Source organism: Homalodisca vitripennis, chromosome 6 (assembly GCF_021130785.1).
Source record: "Homalodisca vitripennis isolate AUS2020 chromosome 6, UT_GWSS_2.1, whole genome shotgun sequence".
NCBI classification, from domain to species: Eukaryota; Metazoa; Arthropoda; class Insecta; order Hemiptera; family Cicadellidae; genus Homalodisca; species Homalodisca vitripennis.
The window spans coordinates 120,754,971-120,766,180 of NC_060212.1; the positions used below are offsets into that span (position 1 = coordinate 120,754,971).

The window sequence follows — 11,210 nt, forward strand, 5'->3', positions numbered from 1 at the left end:
TGATTTTGAAAATCTGTGTTCAAGGGTGCGGAATACATGTTTGAGTCTCTGTTTACTGTTATCATTAACAATATAAATATTTTCAAAGTATTAAAAAAAAATTAAAACCGAACAATTATCCAAAAAAATTAATAAAATGTGGTATACTGACAATTTAAGGAAAATGAAAGAAAACTATTGTTTCTTAGTGACTTGATAAAGAGCAATCATAATTATAATGAATTAAAATATCAGTATAAAAAGTCCATAAAAGAAACAAAACTAGCATGTAGTGTAAATTATATAGAGCAAAGTAGTAATAAATGCAAATCGGCCTGGCGTATTATAAAAAATAATAATGTTCAAGTTAATAATTTCAAAACCAACATTGATCCTGATACTTTCAATAATTATTTTGTAAATTCTGTAAATGAAGTTAAACGAAACATAAAAGCATCTGTAAATAATGTTCAAAGTCATGAGTTGCTGCCAGGTATTGTGTCTAACCAGTATTTTTCTTGGAAAAGTATAACTCCAGAGAACGTTTTGAAAGCCATTAAAAAAAATGAAAAATTCTGACAACCTTGATTTTTACGATATGTCAAATAACTTATTTAAAAAAATAGCTTTAAGTTTGGTAAATCCTCTTGCAACCTGTATCAACCAATTACTAAAAGAGGGTGTTTCCTAGAAAATTAACGTTTCCAGAATTTGCCCAATATATAAAAAGGGTCCGAAGGATGAGCCTGTCAGCTATCGTCCCATTTCTGTTGTTCCAGTCCTATCAAAACTGAAACGCTGGTCTACGAACAGATTGTTGATTTTTTGGAGAGCAATTATCTTTTAAATGCATCTCAATTTGGTTTTAGAAAGACTAAATCTACTGTTGATGCAATAGATGATTTGATTAGACAAATTAATCAAGTATTTGAAAATAAGGCTTTTGCTCGGGCCACCTTCTGTGACCTGGGCAAAGCCTTTGATTGTGTTAACCACTGTAATCTTATCACAAAGCTAAATTATTATGGGTTTTCAGATCCTACATTAAAATTTTTCAAGTCTTATTTACATGATCAACAACAGATAGTTACCATCAATGGGGTAAGGTCCAAGGACATTACAGTAAAATATGGTGTCCCACAGGGCTCTGTCCTTGGACCACTTCTGTTTTTAATCAGTATAAATCATCTACCTTTTTCAGTGACAGCTAAAACAATACTTTACGCTGATGATACAACTTTTATTAACATTGCAAATAACATTGGAGAACTCTTAAAGGTTTTTCAGATGAAACCTTAATAGGTGCTTCCCAGTGGTTTCGATTTGATGGATTTCTTTTAAATGAAGAAAAGACACAAAATATAATTTTTAGCTTGAAACCTTATTTGGCCCCTCTTGAAAATAGTTTTAGCTCCAATGTAAAATTTTTAGGAATGTATATTAGATAACCAACTAAACTGGAACCAACACACAGAATATTTAAGCAAGAGGCTTTCTAGAGTTATTTACCTGTTAGGTCGCCTTAAGAGTGCTGTTCCTAAAAACTATGTGAGGGACTGCCTATTTTACGTATTTCCAAGCAGTTTTTCGATATGGTTTAATATTTTGGGGCAACTGCTCAGGAACTGAAGACATCTTAATTCTTCAAAAAAAGCTATTAGAGTAATGACTAACTCAACCGCTGGAACATTGTAAGCCACTTTTTATTCTGTTAGAGATTCAAACGGTTATCAATCTATATATATGTATATATTTGATTTAATTAATTATATTATAAAAAATCCAATTTTTTAAAAATTTAACAACGAAATTCATTCATACAATACAAGAACTAAAAACAATGCTGCAATTGGTTATCACCGCCTCAGTAAAACCTTAAATAGTCACATGGTGACATCGCTGGAAATCTATAATTTTTTGGAACCTCTGGTAAATAAGTATCCACATAAAACCTTCACTAAGCTTTTTCATAGTTGGCTTTTGAAACACCCTTTCTATAGTTTAGACGAGTTTTTAGAATTAAAAAACATTATATTTTAAATATATAATACTTTTTATATGTAAATTTTGACAACTGTTTATTTACTGTTTAATTTATAAATCTAGGCCTAGTTTATTTAAAATTAACCATCACTGACTAATTTATGTTACTAAAGCACTGTTTTTTTTTCTTTTTTTAATGTTAGTTTAAGTTTAAATTATTTTGATAAAATTGTTGGATATTATAAGATTAAAGGCCGAGGCGGCAAATCACGAATTTGACGTTATCAACGTATTCTGCTCATCCTACTGAACAAAAAATATATATAGTACTAGGGGGTGCAAATGATAAATAACATGATTTTAGAGGGTATATTTATAAGTAGTTAAGTTTCTAATGTTTTAATGTTCAGTTTGTGTGCTGTGTCTGGATAATCTGTTTACTTGAATATTATCTGCGGCCGGGACTGATAGCTTATCTGTTATCTGAGTTCTCCAGGGCATGAGTCAGTGCTTCACAAGATATCGTGTTCAGTAGGTTGGATTGAGTGAGTGCGTTTCAATTATGAATCAACCATCCACAAGTTCGACCAACCCTAGTGAATTGTGTGTCTCAGAGTGTTTAGTAGGGCACGTAAAGAGTTTACGTTTTAACCGAAACGAAATTATTTCCTTTTTAATTGAACATGGAATTTTTAATAATGAGTGTATTTGTTCGTTGTGCGGTCGCGTGTTGTTTTTAAACCGGGAGACTTTGTTGTTTCGTTGCGATAGGAAAATTAGAAAAAGTAGTAAAAAAAGAAGTTTTAATAAATGTTGCAATTTAAAAAAAAACCACTCTTTTGTTGCTGCTGCTCAGCTATATCCGCCAACACACTAATGGTAAGTGTTCTCTGTTAATATCCATCTATATATTTATATTACAGTTTTTCATGATATATTAAGATTTTTCACTTTACATAATTGCCTTTGCATTACATTTCAATTTATATTTCTGATCAGCCCCTCTAGAATTTGATATTTTACTGATAGGTACTATCTCGAGGGATCTTTTTCTTTCATTTTTTTTCTTCGGTGCTGCCCCGCGCTGATGGCCGGAGGCACTCGTCTCATTTCGGTAACAAGTAATTAATTTGTAGTTCGAAATTAAGAAAAACATTGTTCATTTGGATCAAAATTCTGCTCATTTCAGTATTATTTTTCATTTACGTTTGCAAAGATGGCGACGCATCCGATGACGCCATCAAGAGGTTGAATGTTGTTACATTTTTTATGTTCTAGAACTTCGTTATTTCTCATTTCCACCCCATCAAACCTTATATTTTTTTTGTTCTGTAGGACGATTCCAATAAGTTAATATCGCAAAACTCGTATTTTTCCGCTCCGACCGTTAATATGATAATTACCAAATTGTTTTATTTTGACCATGCCCTAGGCTGCAATATGACATTAACAATGATTGTAAGAATTTGAACGACAAATAAAGATTTATTTATTTATATCAATGAGAAACTTATTAATATATAAACTGACAATCTACTGTATAAAATAAGATTTTAAATATACAAATACCTACAGTTCTATGCATGATGAAAGAATAAATGCTGTGAGATTCTAAGTACTTAAGAGTTATGGATTTTCAATTTATATTTATTTGTTTGTATTCAAGTGTAAATATACAATAAGCAATTCAAAACTATTCTTCAGGATTGTAAATATAATACCTCCACAGTAATACCAAAATCACCTTGACTGTTATTGTGTTAGCGATATAGTGAAAATTGGCAATGTTAAATAACATTCATGAAAGCAGCCGCGGAAGCCTATGAAATAAAACATGTACATCTATTGCTATCTTGAGGCTAAGGAAACAGTGTTATTGTTGAAACGAATGTACGATCCGGCGGAATATCATGAGGATGACTGAAAACATTGTTGGGATGTGTAGAGTATAACAGAGGATAGTGCAAAGAGTAACTAACATAGTTGTAGACCATTGTTTGTTGTTTTTTTTTTAAATTTATACTTCATCAAATGTCAAAATCAATAAATAAGTTAAGCAAAGATAAGATAGCTAGTTATAGACATGATTAGTGATAGTGAATGCTGTTGAATCTTAACTGCAGCACAATAATTCTTTTGTAAACAATTAGTCCCTTGTTCAAACATACTCTTCATAAAGATGCATACTGTCGAAAGTTAAATAAATAAAATATTCAGTTTTAAGATTACTCCCATGTAAAATAAAGAGAATTATTGTACTTTTTACAACTCCACCTCCGCTGAAGCACTACTAACACCATTTGTAAACAAAATTTACAAGTGTATCAAATTAAATCTTAAACCTTTTTCATAAATAAAGATATTAGTTGATTTCATTGAAGGAGGAGCTCTTCTTATTGGAAAACAGTATTTGTGTGAAAAATAAAATTATTGGATAATTTTGACTTTTCTTTTATCAAAATAATAGAAAAAATTGATATGATAAATGATATGAGTATAAATCGTTTAAATTTTAACATTGTTTTTACAGGAAAGAGTCAAGGTCCTTTAACGACTGCCGTCTCTTAAGGTGACACAATATGCCTTATGTAAACCATGATACAATTAGTACTTTTTACGTACTTACATAACTTCTTTAAACATAATCTAGTATTACTGAACCTTTCACAGCTTTTCTTACACACCTTTACTAACAATAAGAAATGAATTTGCAAAATTAAAAAAAGGTCAAGAATGTCTTAGTTTACCAGCTGAAATTGAAAAAGTGTTAATTAGAAAATGTTAAAAAATTGTTGGAAGAGTTATGTGTTGCTTTGGCTGTTTCAAAATGTTGTACAAATATTGTATAACAAAATTTTTAAATAAAAAGTAATAAATATACAAACCACTTTTTTGTAGGAGGTACTGAAATTGGTAATCATAAGACATTTCATATAAATCTAGTGAAAACTTTTGTTAATAGTGGTACTAATGTAAATAAAACCACAGTATTCTGGAAATCTTGATTTACTAAAAATAAAGTTTACTCTTACAATAATCTGCTAAGAGAGTCCTGCACGTACTTTGGATCCGCATCATTCACTTCTTCATCTTCTAATCTACTTTTCACAGTTATGCTTGCCTTTCTTTTTTTCAGCTCCTCAAAGGCTTTTTCTGCATCATTTACCTGCTTTTCACCTTGCTTTCTTAGGTCCAACCTACAGTTGGCTCCCACTTTATAAACCTCCTCTTAATTACACAGCACAGCATCTAATAAACCAAATTCTATTGACAGTCCATTTACAATGTTACTTTTGGAAGCCTGAACCAAATCAGTTGGTTGTATGCTTTATTGCAATTTTGCGCTATGCCATGCAAACAATTGAGTGGGCAGTTATACACAGTCCTTAATACACAGGTTAATAACGGCCATTATAAGTGGTGGAAAAGAATTATTATTATATTCAGGACATGGAAGTCCTTGTGCTGCTGTTCTGATGTTATTTTTACACCATAAATCGCCGATAGGGCCCATGCCATACTGTGGCTCAGCGTCAGTCGATGCCTTATAATAGGACATGGCCCAAACTACCTCCTTTGTATCAGCAATAGTTTTGGCTAAGTGGGCTCTTACTATATTATCATAATACTTTTGTAGTTTATCAAGTGTCATCAGTCAACTTGTTACATCCACCCTGGGCTTACCATCAGACAGCGTTTAATTTTTGTAAGTTTGTCGCAAATGCCTAAAACGTGTACCTAAAAACTTTTGCACATGCCCAACACATTCAATCTTGGTAATAGGAACAAGATCACCATATAGTTTGTGATGAACAAGCCTTGCAATCTCAATCTCCCAGAAATTGGGTGGATCTTACATGTTGTATGTTGACCACCGCTTTACCACCTCAAACTTTCCTAAGAAATATTCATGTTTTTTTCATTCCTACAAGTTGGACAGTACTTACTAAGATACAGAGCAAACAAAATTTTGCCATTTTATACACTAGTAACTGATATAACCCCATGTTTGGAAGTATGGTTTCTCTTCTGCCACATTCCGTCGATAGCAACATGAGTACCACTATTACCATCTGTTAGCATTAAGTGTAACTGTTGTCATAAAGTAATTATTGGCTTTAAGTACACTGTTGCATTTACAAAATGACTTGTTGATGGCGGCATGATCATGACAGAATAAAATGTTTCAGCTACTGTACTGCTTGGCCTCTATCGGTTCTACTAAAACAATAAACAAACCACTTTCATAATCAATTTGTTTGTGATTTTTGGTGACATTAATCCCATTCACAACACGATTCAACTAAATTATTATAGACAATGTCTTTACGCTTAGTTGTATTTTTAACTAAGTTGGGTAGGGTACGATAAGCGGACCCGGTTTTTTATATCGAAATTGGCAAACGATATTACTTGATCACAACCATCTATATAATCAATCGATACTGATTAATTATTTTGAACAAAAAAACCTATATCAACAGCTGTAAACACTTTCAAATAATACATGTACGGTAATATCTCAATTTTACATATAAATAACATTTATTATTAAAATGGCAGTCAATTTAAAACTATAGAAAAGTACACAACATTGCTTTGAAAGATGATAAGACATGTTTTAGTGGTTTCAACATTTTGGACTCATTTTGGTACTGAAAAACCCATTATGTGAAATTTGTGGGAAAGAAACAACTGTAACTGTGAGAGGAGCAATAATATGGTCAAGTTTTTATAATTTTGGTTATAATAATTTGTTTGATCACTATAAATATTAAACTCATATTTAAATTTAAGACATATGATCGTTATTGAGGACTTTTATATCGATTTTATACTTTTATATTGATTGATAGTTTAAGATTTGAGATGCGAATATTATGTATTGAATATTATATTTTTCAATATAAAAAACAGGGTCCACTTATCGTACCCTACCCCCAATCTGTCCCTATCTACTGTCTGTTATTAGGTCAGTAATAAATAAAATAAAATTGAAGTTAAAATCACATGATGCGATCTTGAATTTGGGCACCATCTCGATGGATGAATTTCTATTTTCTTTGTTCTTGGATTCGGCACCACCACATACTTCTGGAGAAAAAAAGAAAACCATCCCACAAGATAGTTAAGATCAGATCTTGTGACCCCTCTTAAATGTTAATTTTAACGTTGGTTCTACAAATAGCATTTTTATGATAAGTCTAAAATAATATTACCTTAAAAATGTCCTGTTTTAGATGGGGACGCTTTGATAAGCTGTCTACATTCTATTCAACTGTTTTTAATAAACTGAAGGATGTGATATTAAAATTGATTTATCTTAACATATGACTTAAACTGATTAATGATAAGAAATAAGAAAAAACAAAAAGAAGTAACTATTTGTGAGGAATTTGTAAATGGTGATGAATATGAGGAAACTGTATGAGATAGTTCTTGGGGGTAGGGTACGATAAGCGGACCCGGTTTTTTATATCGAAATTGGCAAACGATATTACTTGATCATAACCATCGAAATAATCAATCGATACTGATTAATTATTTTGAATTATTAACTTAAATAGTCTATATCAACAGCTGTAAACATTAAAATAATACACGTAGGGTAATATTTCAATTTTACATAAATAATTTTAATTATTAAAAATGGCAGTCTATTTTAGAAAACTACACGACATTGCTTTGAAAGATGATAAAACATAAATAAAATATATTGTTTTTGTGGCTTTAACATGTTGGACTCGTACCGAAAACCCCTTTCCATTGTGTGAAATTTGTGGGAAAGAAACAACTGTAACTGTGAGAGAAGCAAATATGGTAGACTTCAGTTTTCCTAATTTTTGTTATAATAACTTGTTTGATCACTGTAAATATTACATTCATATTTTAATATAAAACATATGATTTTTATTGAGGACTATAGATACCTTTATATCAATTGATAGTCTAGGATTTGAGATGCGAATATTAGGTATCGACCGACGAATACATTCTTCGATATAAAATACCGAGTCCGCTTATCGTACCCTACCCAGTTCTTGGCAAAATCTCAAAAAAATTTGGGGAGTGGAATATGGGTAGCCTTGTCTGGCAGACAATCTTTGTGATATTATTTTGTACTGCAGCAAAGTGCACCTATCTGGGGAGAATCCTTCTCTCTATTTCACAAAAGCGGTTACTCTCTGCTATTCACACAATCTATAAATACTGTAACGTTTCTCTCAAATGTAGGATTAGACAAAAGTTGGTTTTGCTGCATGTCAATGTCATTGTTATACTTATTTAATTAAGAAATTTAATGTATTACATTACATTAAGGTAAACTAGCCTTTCTGCAATCTGTGGAAACAATATATATGTTTTCTACGAAAATTCTTTAGTTAAATTTCTTTACATACATACCTAAAACTAACTCTATAACCTCACAAACAAGTAACAATTGTCAACACTCAACAAGTGTTGTGGGCGGTATAATATAACGTATTAGTGTCAGTAACAACGTTATTCGTTGGTAACATAATACCAGGATAACGTGTTACCAGTAACGTTCTGTTATTTCAGTAACATCTGGACTGAATGATTTGTTGCGAGTGTGATTGGCCGGCTGATACTCATAGACTGCAGATTGACATTAAACCAACGAACTATAATTCGCTCTGCTGATTACGCCACGCCAACTTGCCATTGAAGATATTTCTTATCTTATCTCCCTGTTTCTCTCTTTATTTTCCTAATCCTATCGAATAATATATTTTCACCATAGTTGAGTTTATGATTAAAAACGTTGCGACATTCCGTTAATGGAGTATATGTAATATAGATCTGAAGCATCAAATGTAAGTTCTTGTATAATGCGATGTTTAAGTAAAATATATATTTTGTTTTCAATACTGTTAATTGTATGGTAAAACTCTAATAAATGTTCAGCGTAGGTTTCTTTGTTTGGAATATTTTCTCTAAAACTTATTTAGAAATAATTGAGACATCGTGTTTATTTATTTCCTCGTTGTTTATCTGTGTATTTTGGAACCTCCATGATGTTTAATTTTGACGACCCATCATCAGAACGTGGTTTAATACACCCGCCGTTGTATTGAAAAAACTATATATAATAACAATATATATATGTATATCAATATATATATATATATTGATAATAGCTTTTATATATATATATATATATATATATATATATATAGTTACGGCACACAGTTTCTTATAACTTGTTTTAGGAATACATTTCAGGTTGAAACAGCTTACCTGTAATGTAGCTACGAATAAAAATTCAAACTCAAACCTCTTTATGAGAATAATGTTTAGTAACCTGAAACATGAATTCGTCTAAAAACGTTGTTAGAAACATTGCAATCGATCAACACTAAATCTTATTGTTCACTTATTCAGAATGTAATGATACCAAGAGTAGGCCACAAGAGAGTAATCTTATCGCGCAAGCTGTCAATGTGAAGTACAACTTAAGTGACCTTGAAACATTGGTAAAAAAAAAAAACTGATTATGCCATGCTTACATATACCGCCTTCTCAAAGAATGTCACTTTATGTTTAATGCAATGCACCCTCGAACAACCTTTATGTCAAGACAGCAAAAAAGGTTTATTTTATTTCAAGAAACAACAAATTTAATGAAATGCCGTTTTCAAATGTTGGCGTCTTTTAGTATCCTTCTGTGTGTAGTCCTGAAAGTTATGTATTATGACTAGGTCAGTTATGTATATTTCAAGCTATTACCAAAGTATTTGCTATCACCTTTTAAAAGAAAAGTAAATACAGTTAGTCAGCAGTTTATACATTATAAAGAACTAACTGTACACCTGTTGTCAACGTAATGAAGTTAATATGAGTCTGTCTCAGTTTTATACACTTTTTAATAAATTGTTACAATGCTTCATGTGACTTAGAGGATTAATAGTACCAATAGGAGAGAGCTTCTATGCCTAACTGACTATTTGTTTTCACTAATGAACGAAACAACGTTTGTATAAATTATATTGTAGTCAAATTTTCTTATTTTAGAACATCAGGAAATAGGATGAAAATATAGTTTGTTAGAGGTTCCAACTCTATTTCAACTCCTATGAGCGGTTGATCTACAAGAAAAGTATTTTGTCTGCTGAGAGCATATAACTACGTCTCATCATTATAGACCATCAGCAAGTTGAAACACAAAAATATGGTTTCTCTAGTTGCAATCCTTAATGAACGTAGGCTATATTGATTTTTATCTTTATGCTTGTTTTAAGTCGTGAGGGATATGTATGTCAAATTTAATTTATTTTAGATACTTGTAAGTAATAAAAACAAAAATATAGTTCTAGAGGTTGACTTCTATTCAACCCCTTTGTGTGGTTGATCTTCATAAAACATGTTTCATTTATCTGTTGAGAGTAAAAGAAGTGTCTCTGCCGTTTCATATTTCTAGGACAAAACAAAATAAAGTTGGTCTTGGGATTTTGCAACCTCTATGGATAACGCTTTTTCTTTTCTATTTGTCACGGGGCATATGTGACCACTTTCAACTTCCTGGAATATTGGGAAGTTGGAACATTAATGCGTGAGGGTTTTGTCCATTTGTTTTTGTGTGGTAAAGGACCACTGACCTCTTACAGTTCAACGTCCAAGCACTATCTGCAATAAAGAAAAATCCACCAAACACTCGCAATCTGTTCTTGAAATAGTGAATCCATGGTGATTTCGCAGAATTTGTAACAGTAACATATCCTAATCTGGAAGTAACTGTATTAAATCTTCTACAAATGCACCTTGTTATTATTGTCACAATGCTTTCTCCAACCGGTAGGTATGCAAGAGTTGGTAAAATTCTTATCCGTGTCCTTAACAACCAACGTAGATGTCATGAAGCTGTAAAAACAAAGACAAGCCCACAAATATTAATGCAAAAGACGGATTGTGTAAAACACAATCAAAACAATGCTTCATGTCATCGCGAGTTCTGAATGGAAGAAACGCCAGCTTATTTAAACTGTAAATTTATATATATATATATATATATATATATATATATATATATATATATATATATATATATATATATATATAAAGGGGTGGTCTCCATGTCATAACTTTTGATTAGCAAAAACCTTCTCTCTGGTTTTTCAGACCTTACTGTATACTTAACATCCTTACTAGCATTGAATCCTATATTTATTAGTAACTGAACACTAATCAACTTATTTCCTTTGCGAAGGTCCCATAATTATGTCAAT

At 31.3% G+C, this 11,210-nt stretch overlaps 1 protein-coding gene across 3 annotated transcripts in view; it reads right to left on the reverse strand.

The window, feature by feature from the left end:
* LOC124364850 overlaps window positions 1-11,210 on the reverse strand; it is a 35,122-nt gene that overhangs the window by 11,869 nt on the left and 12,043 nt on the right. The window contains exon 1 of one of the 3 annotated variants that reach the window (XM_046820636.1): window positions 9,226-9,426. The exons of 1 other annotated variant lie outside the window; for it this stretch is intronic. The gene's annotated coding sequence lies outside the window, so the exon portion shown is untranslated. Of the gene's footprint in view, window positions 1-8,367; window positions 8,784-9,225; window positions 9,427-11,210 lie in introns of those variants that run through there. One more of the 3 variants, XM_046820635.1, reaches the window with a different exon arrangement.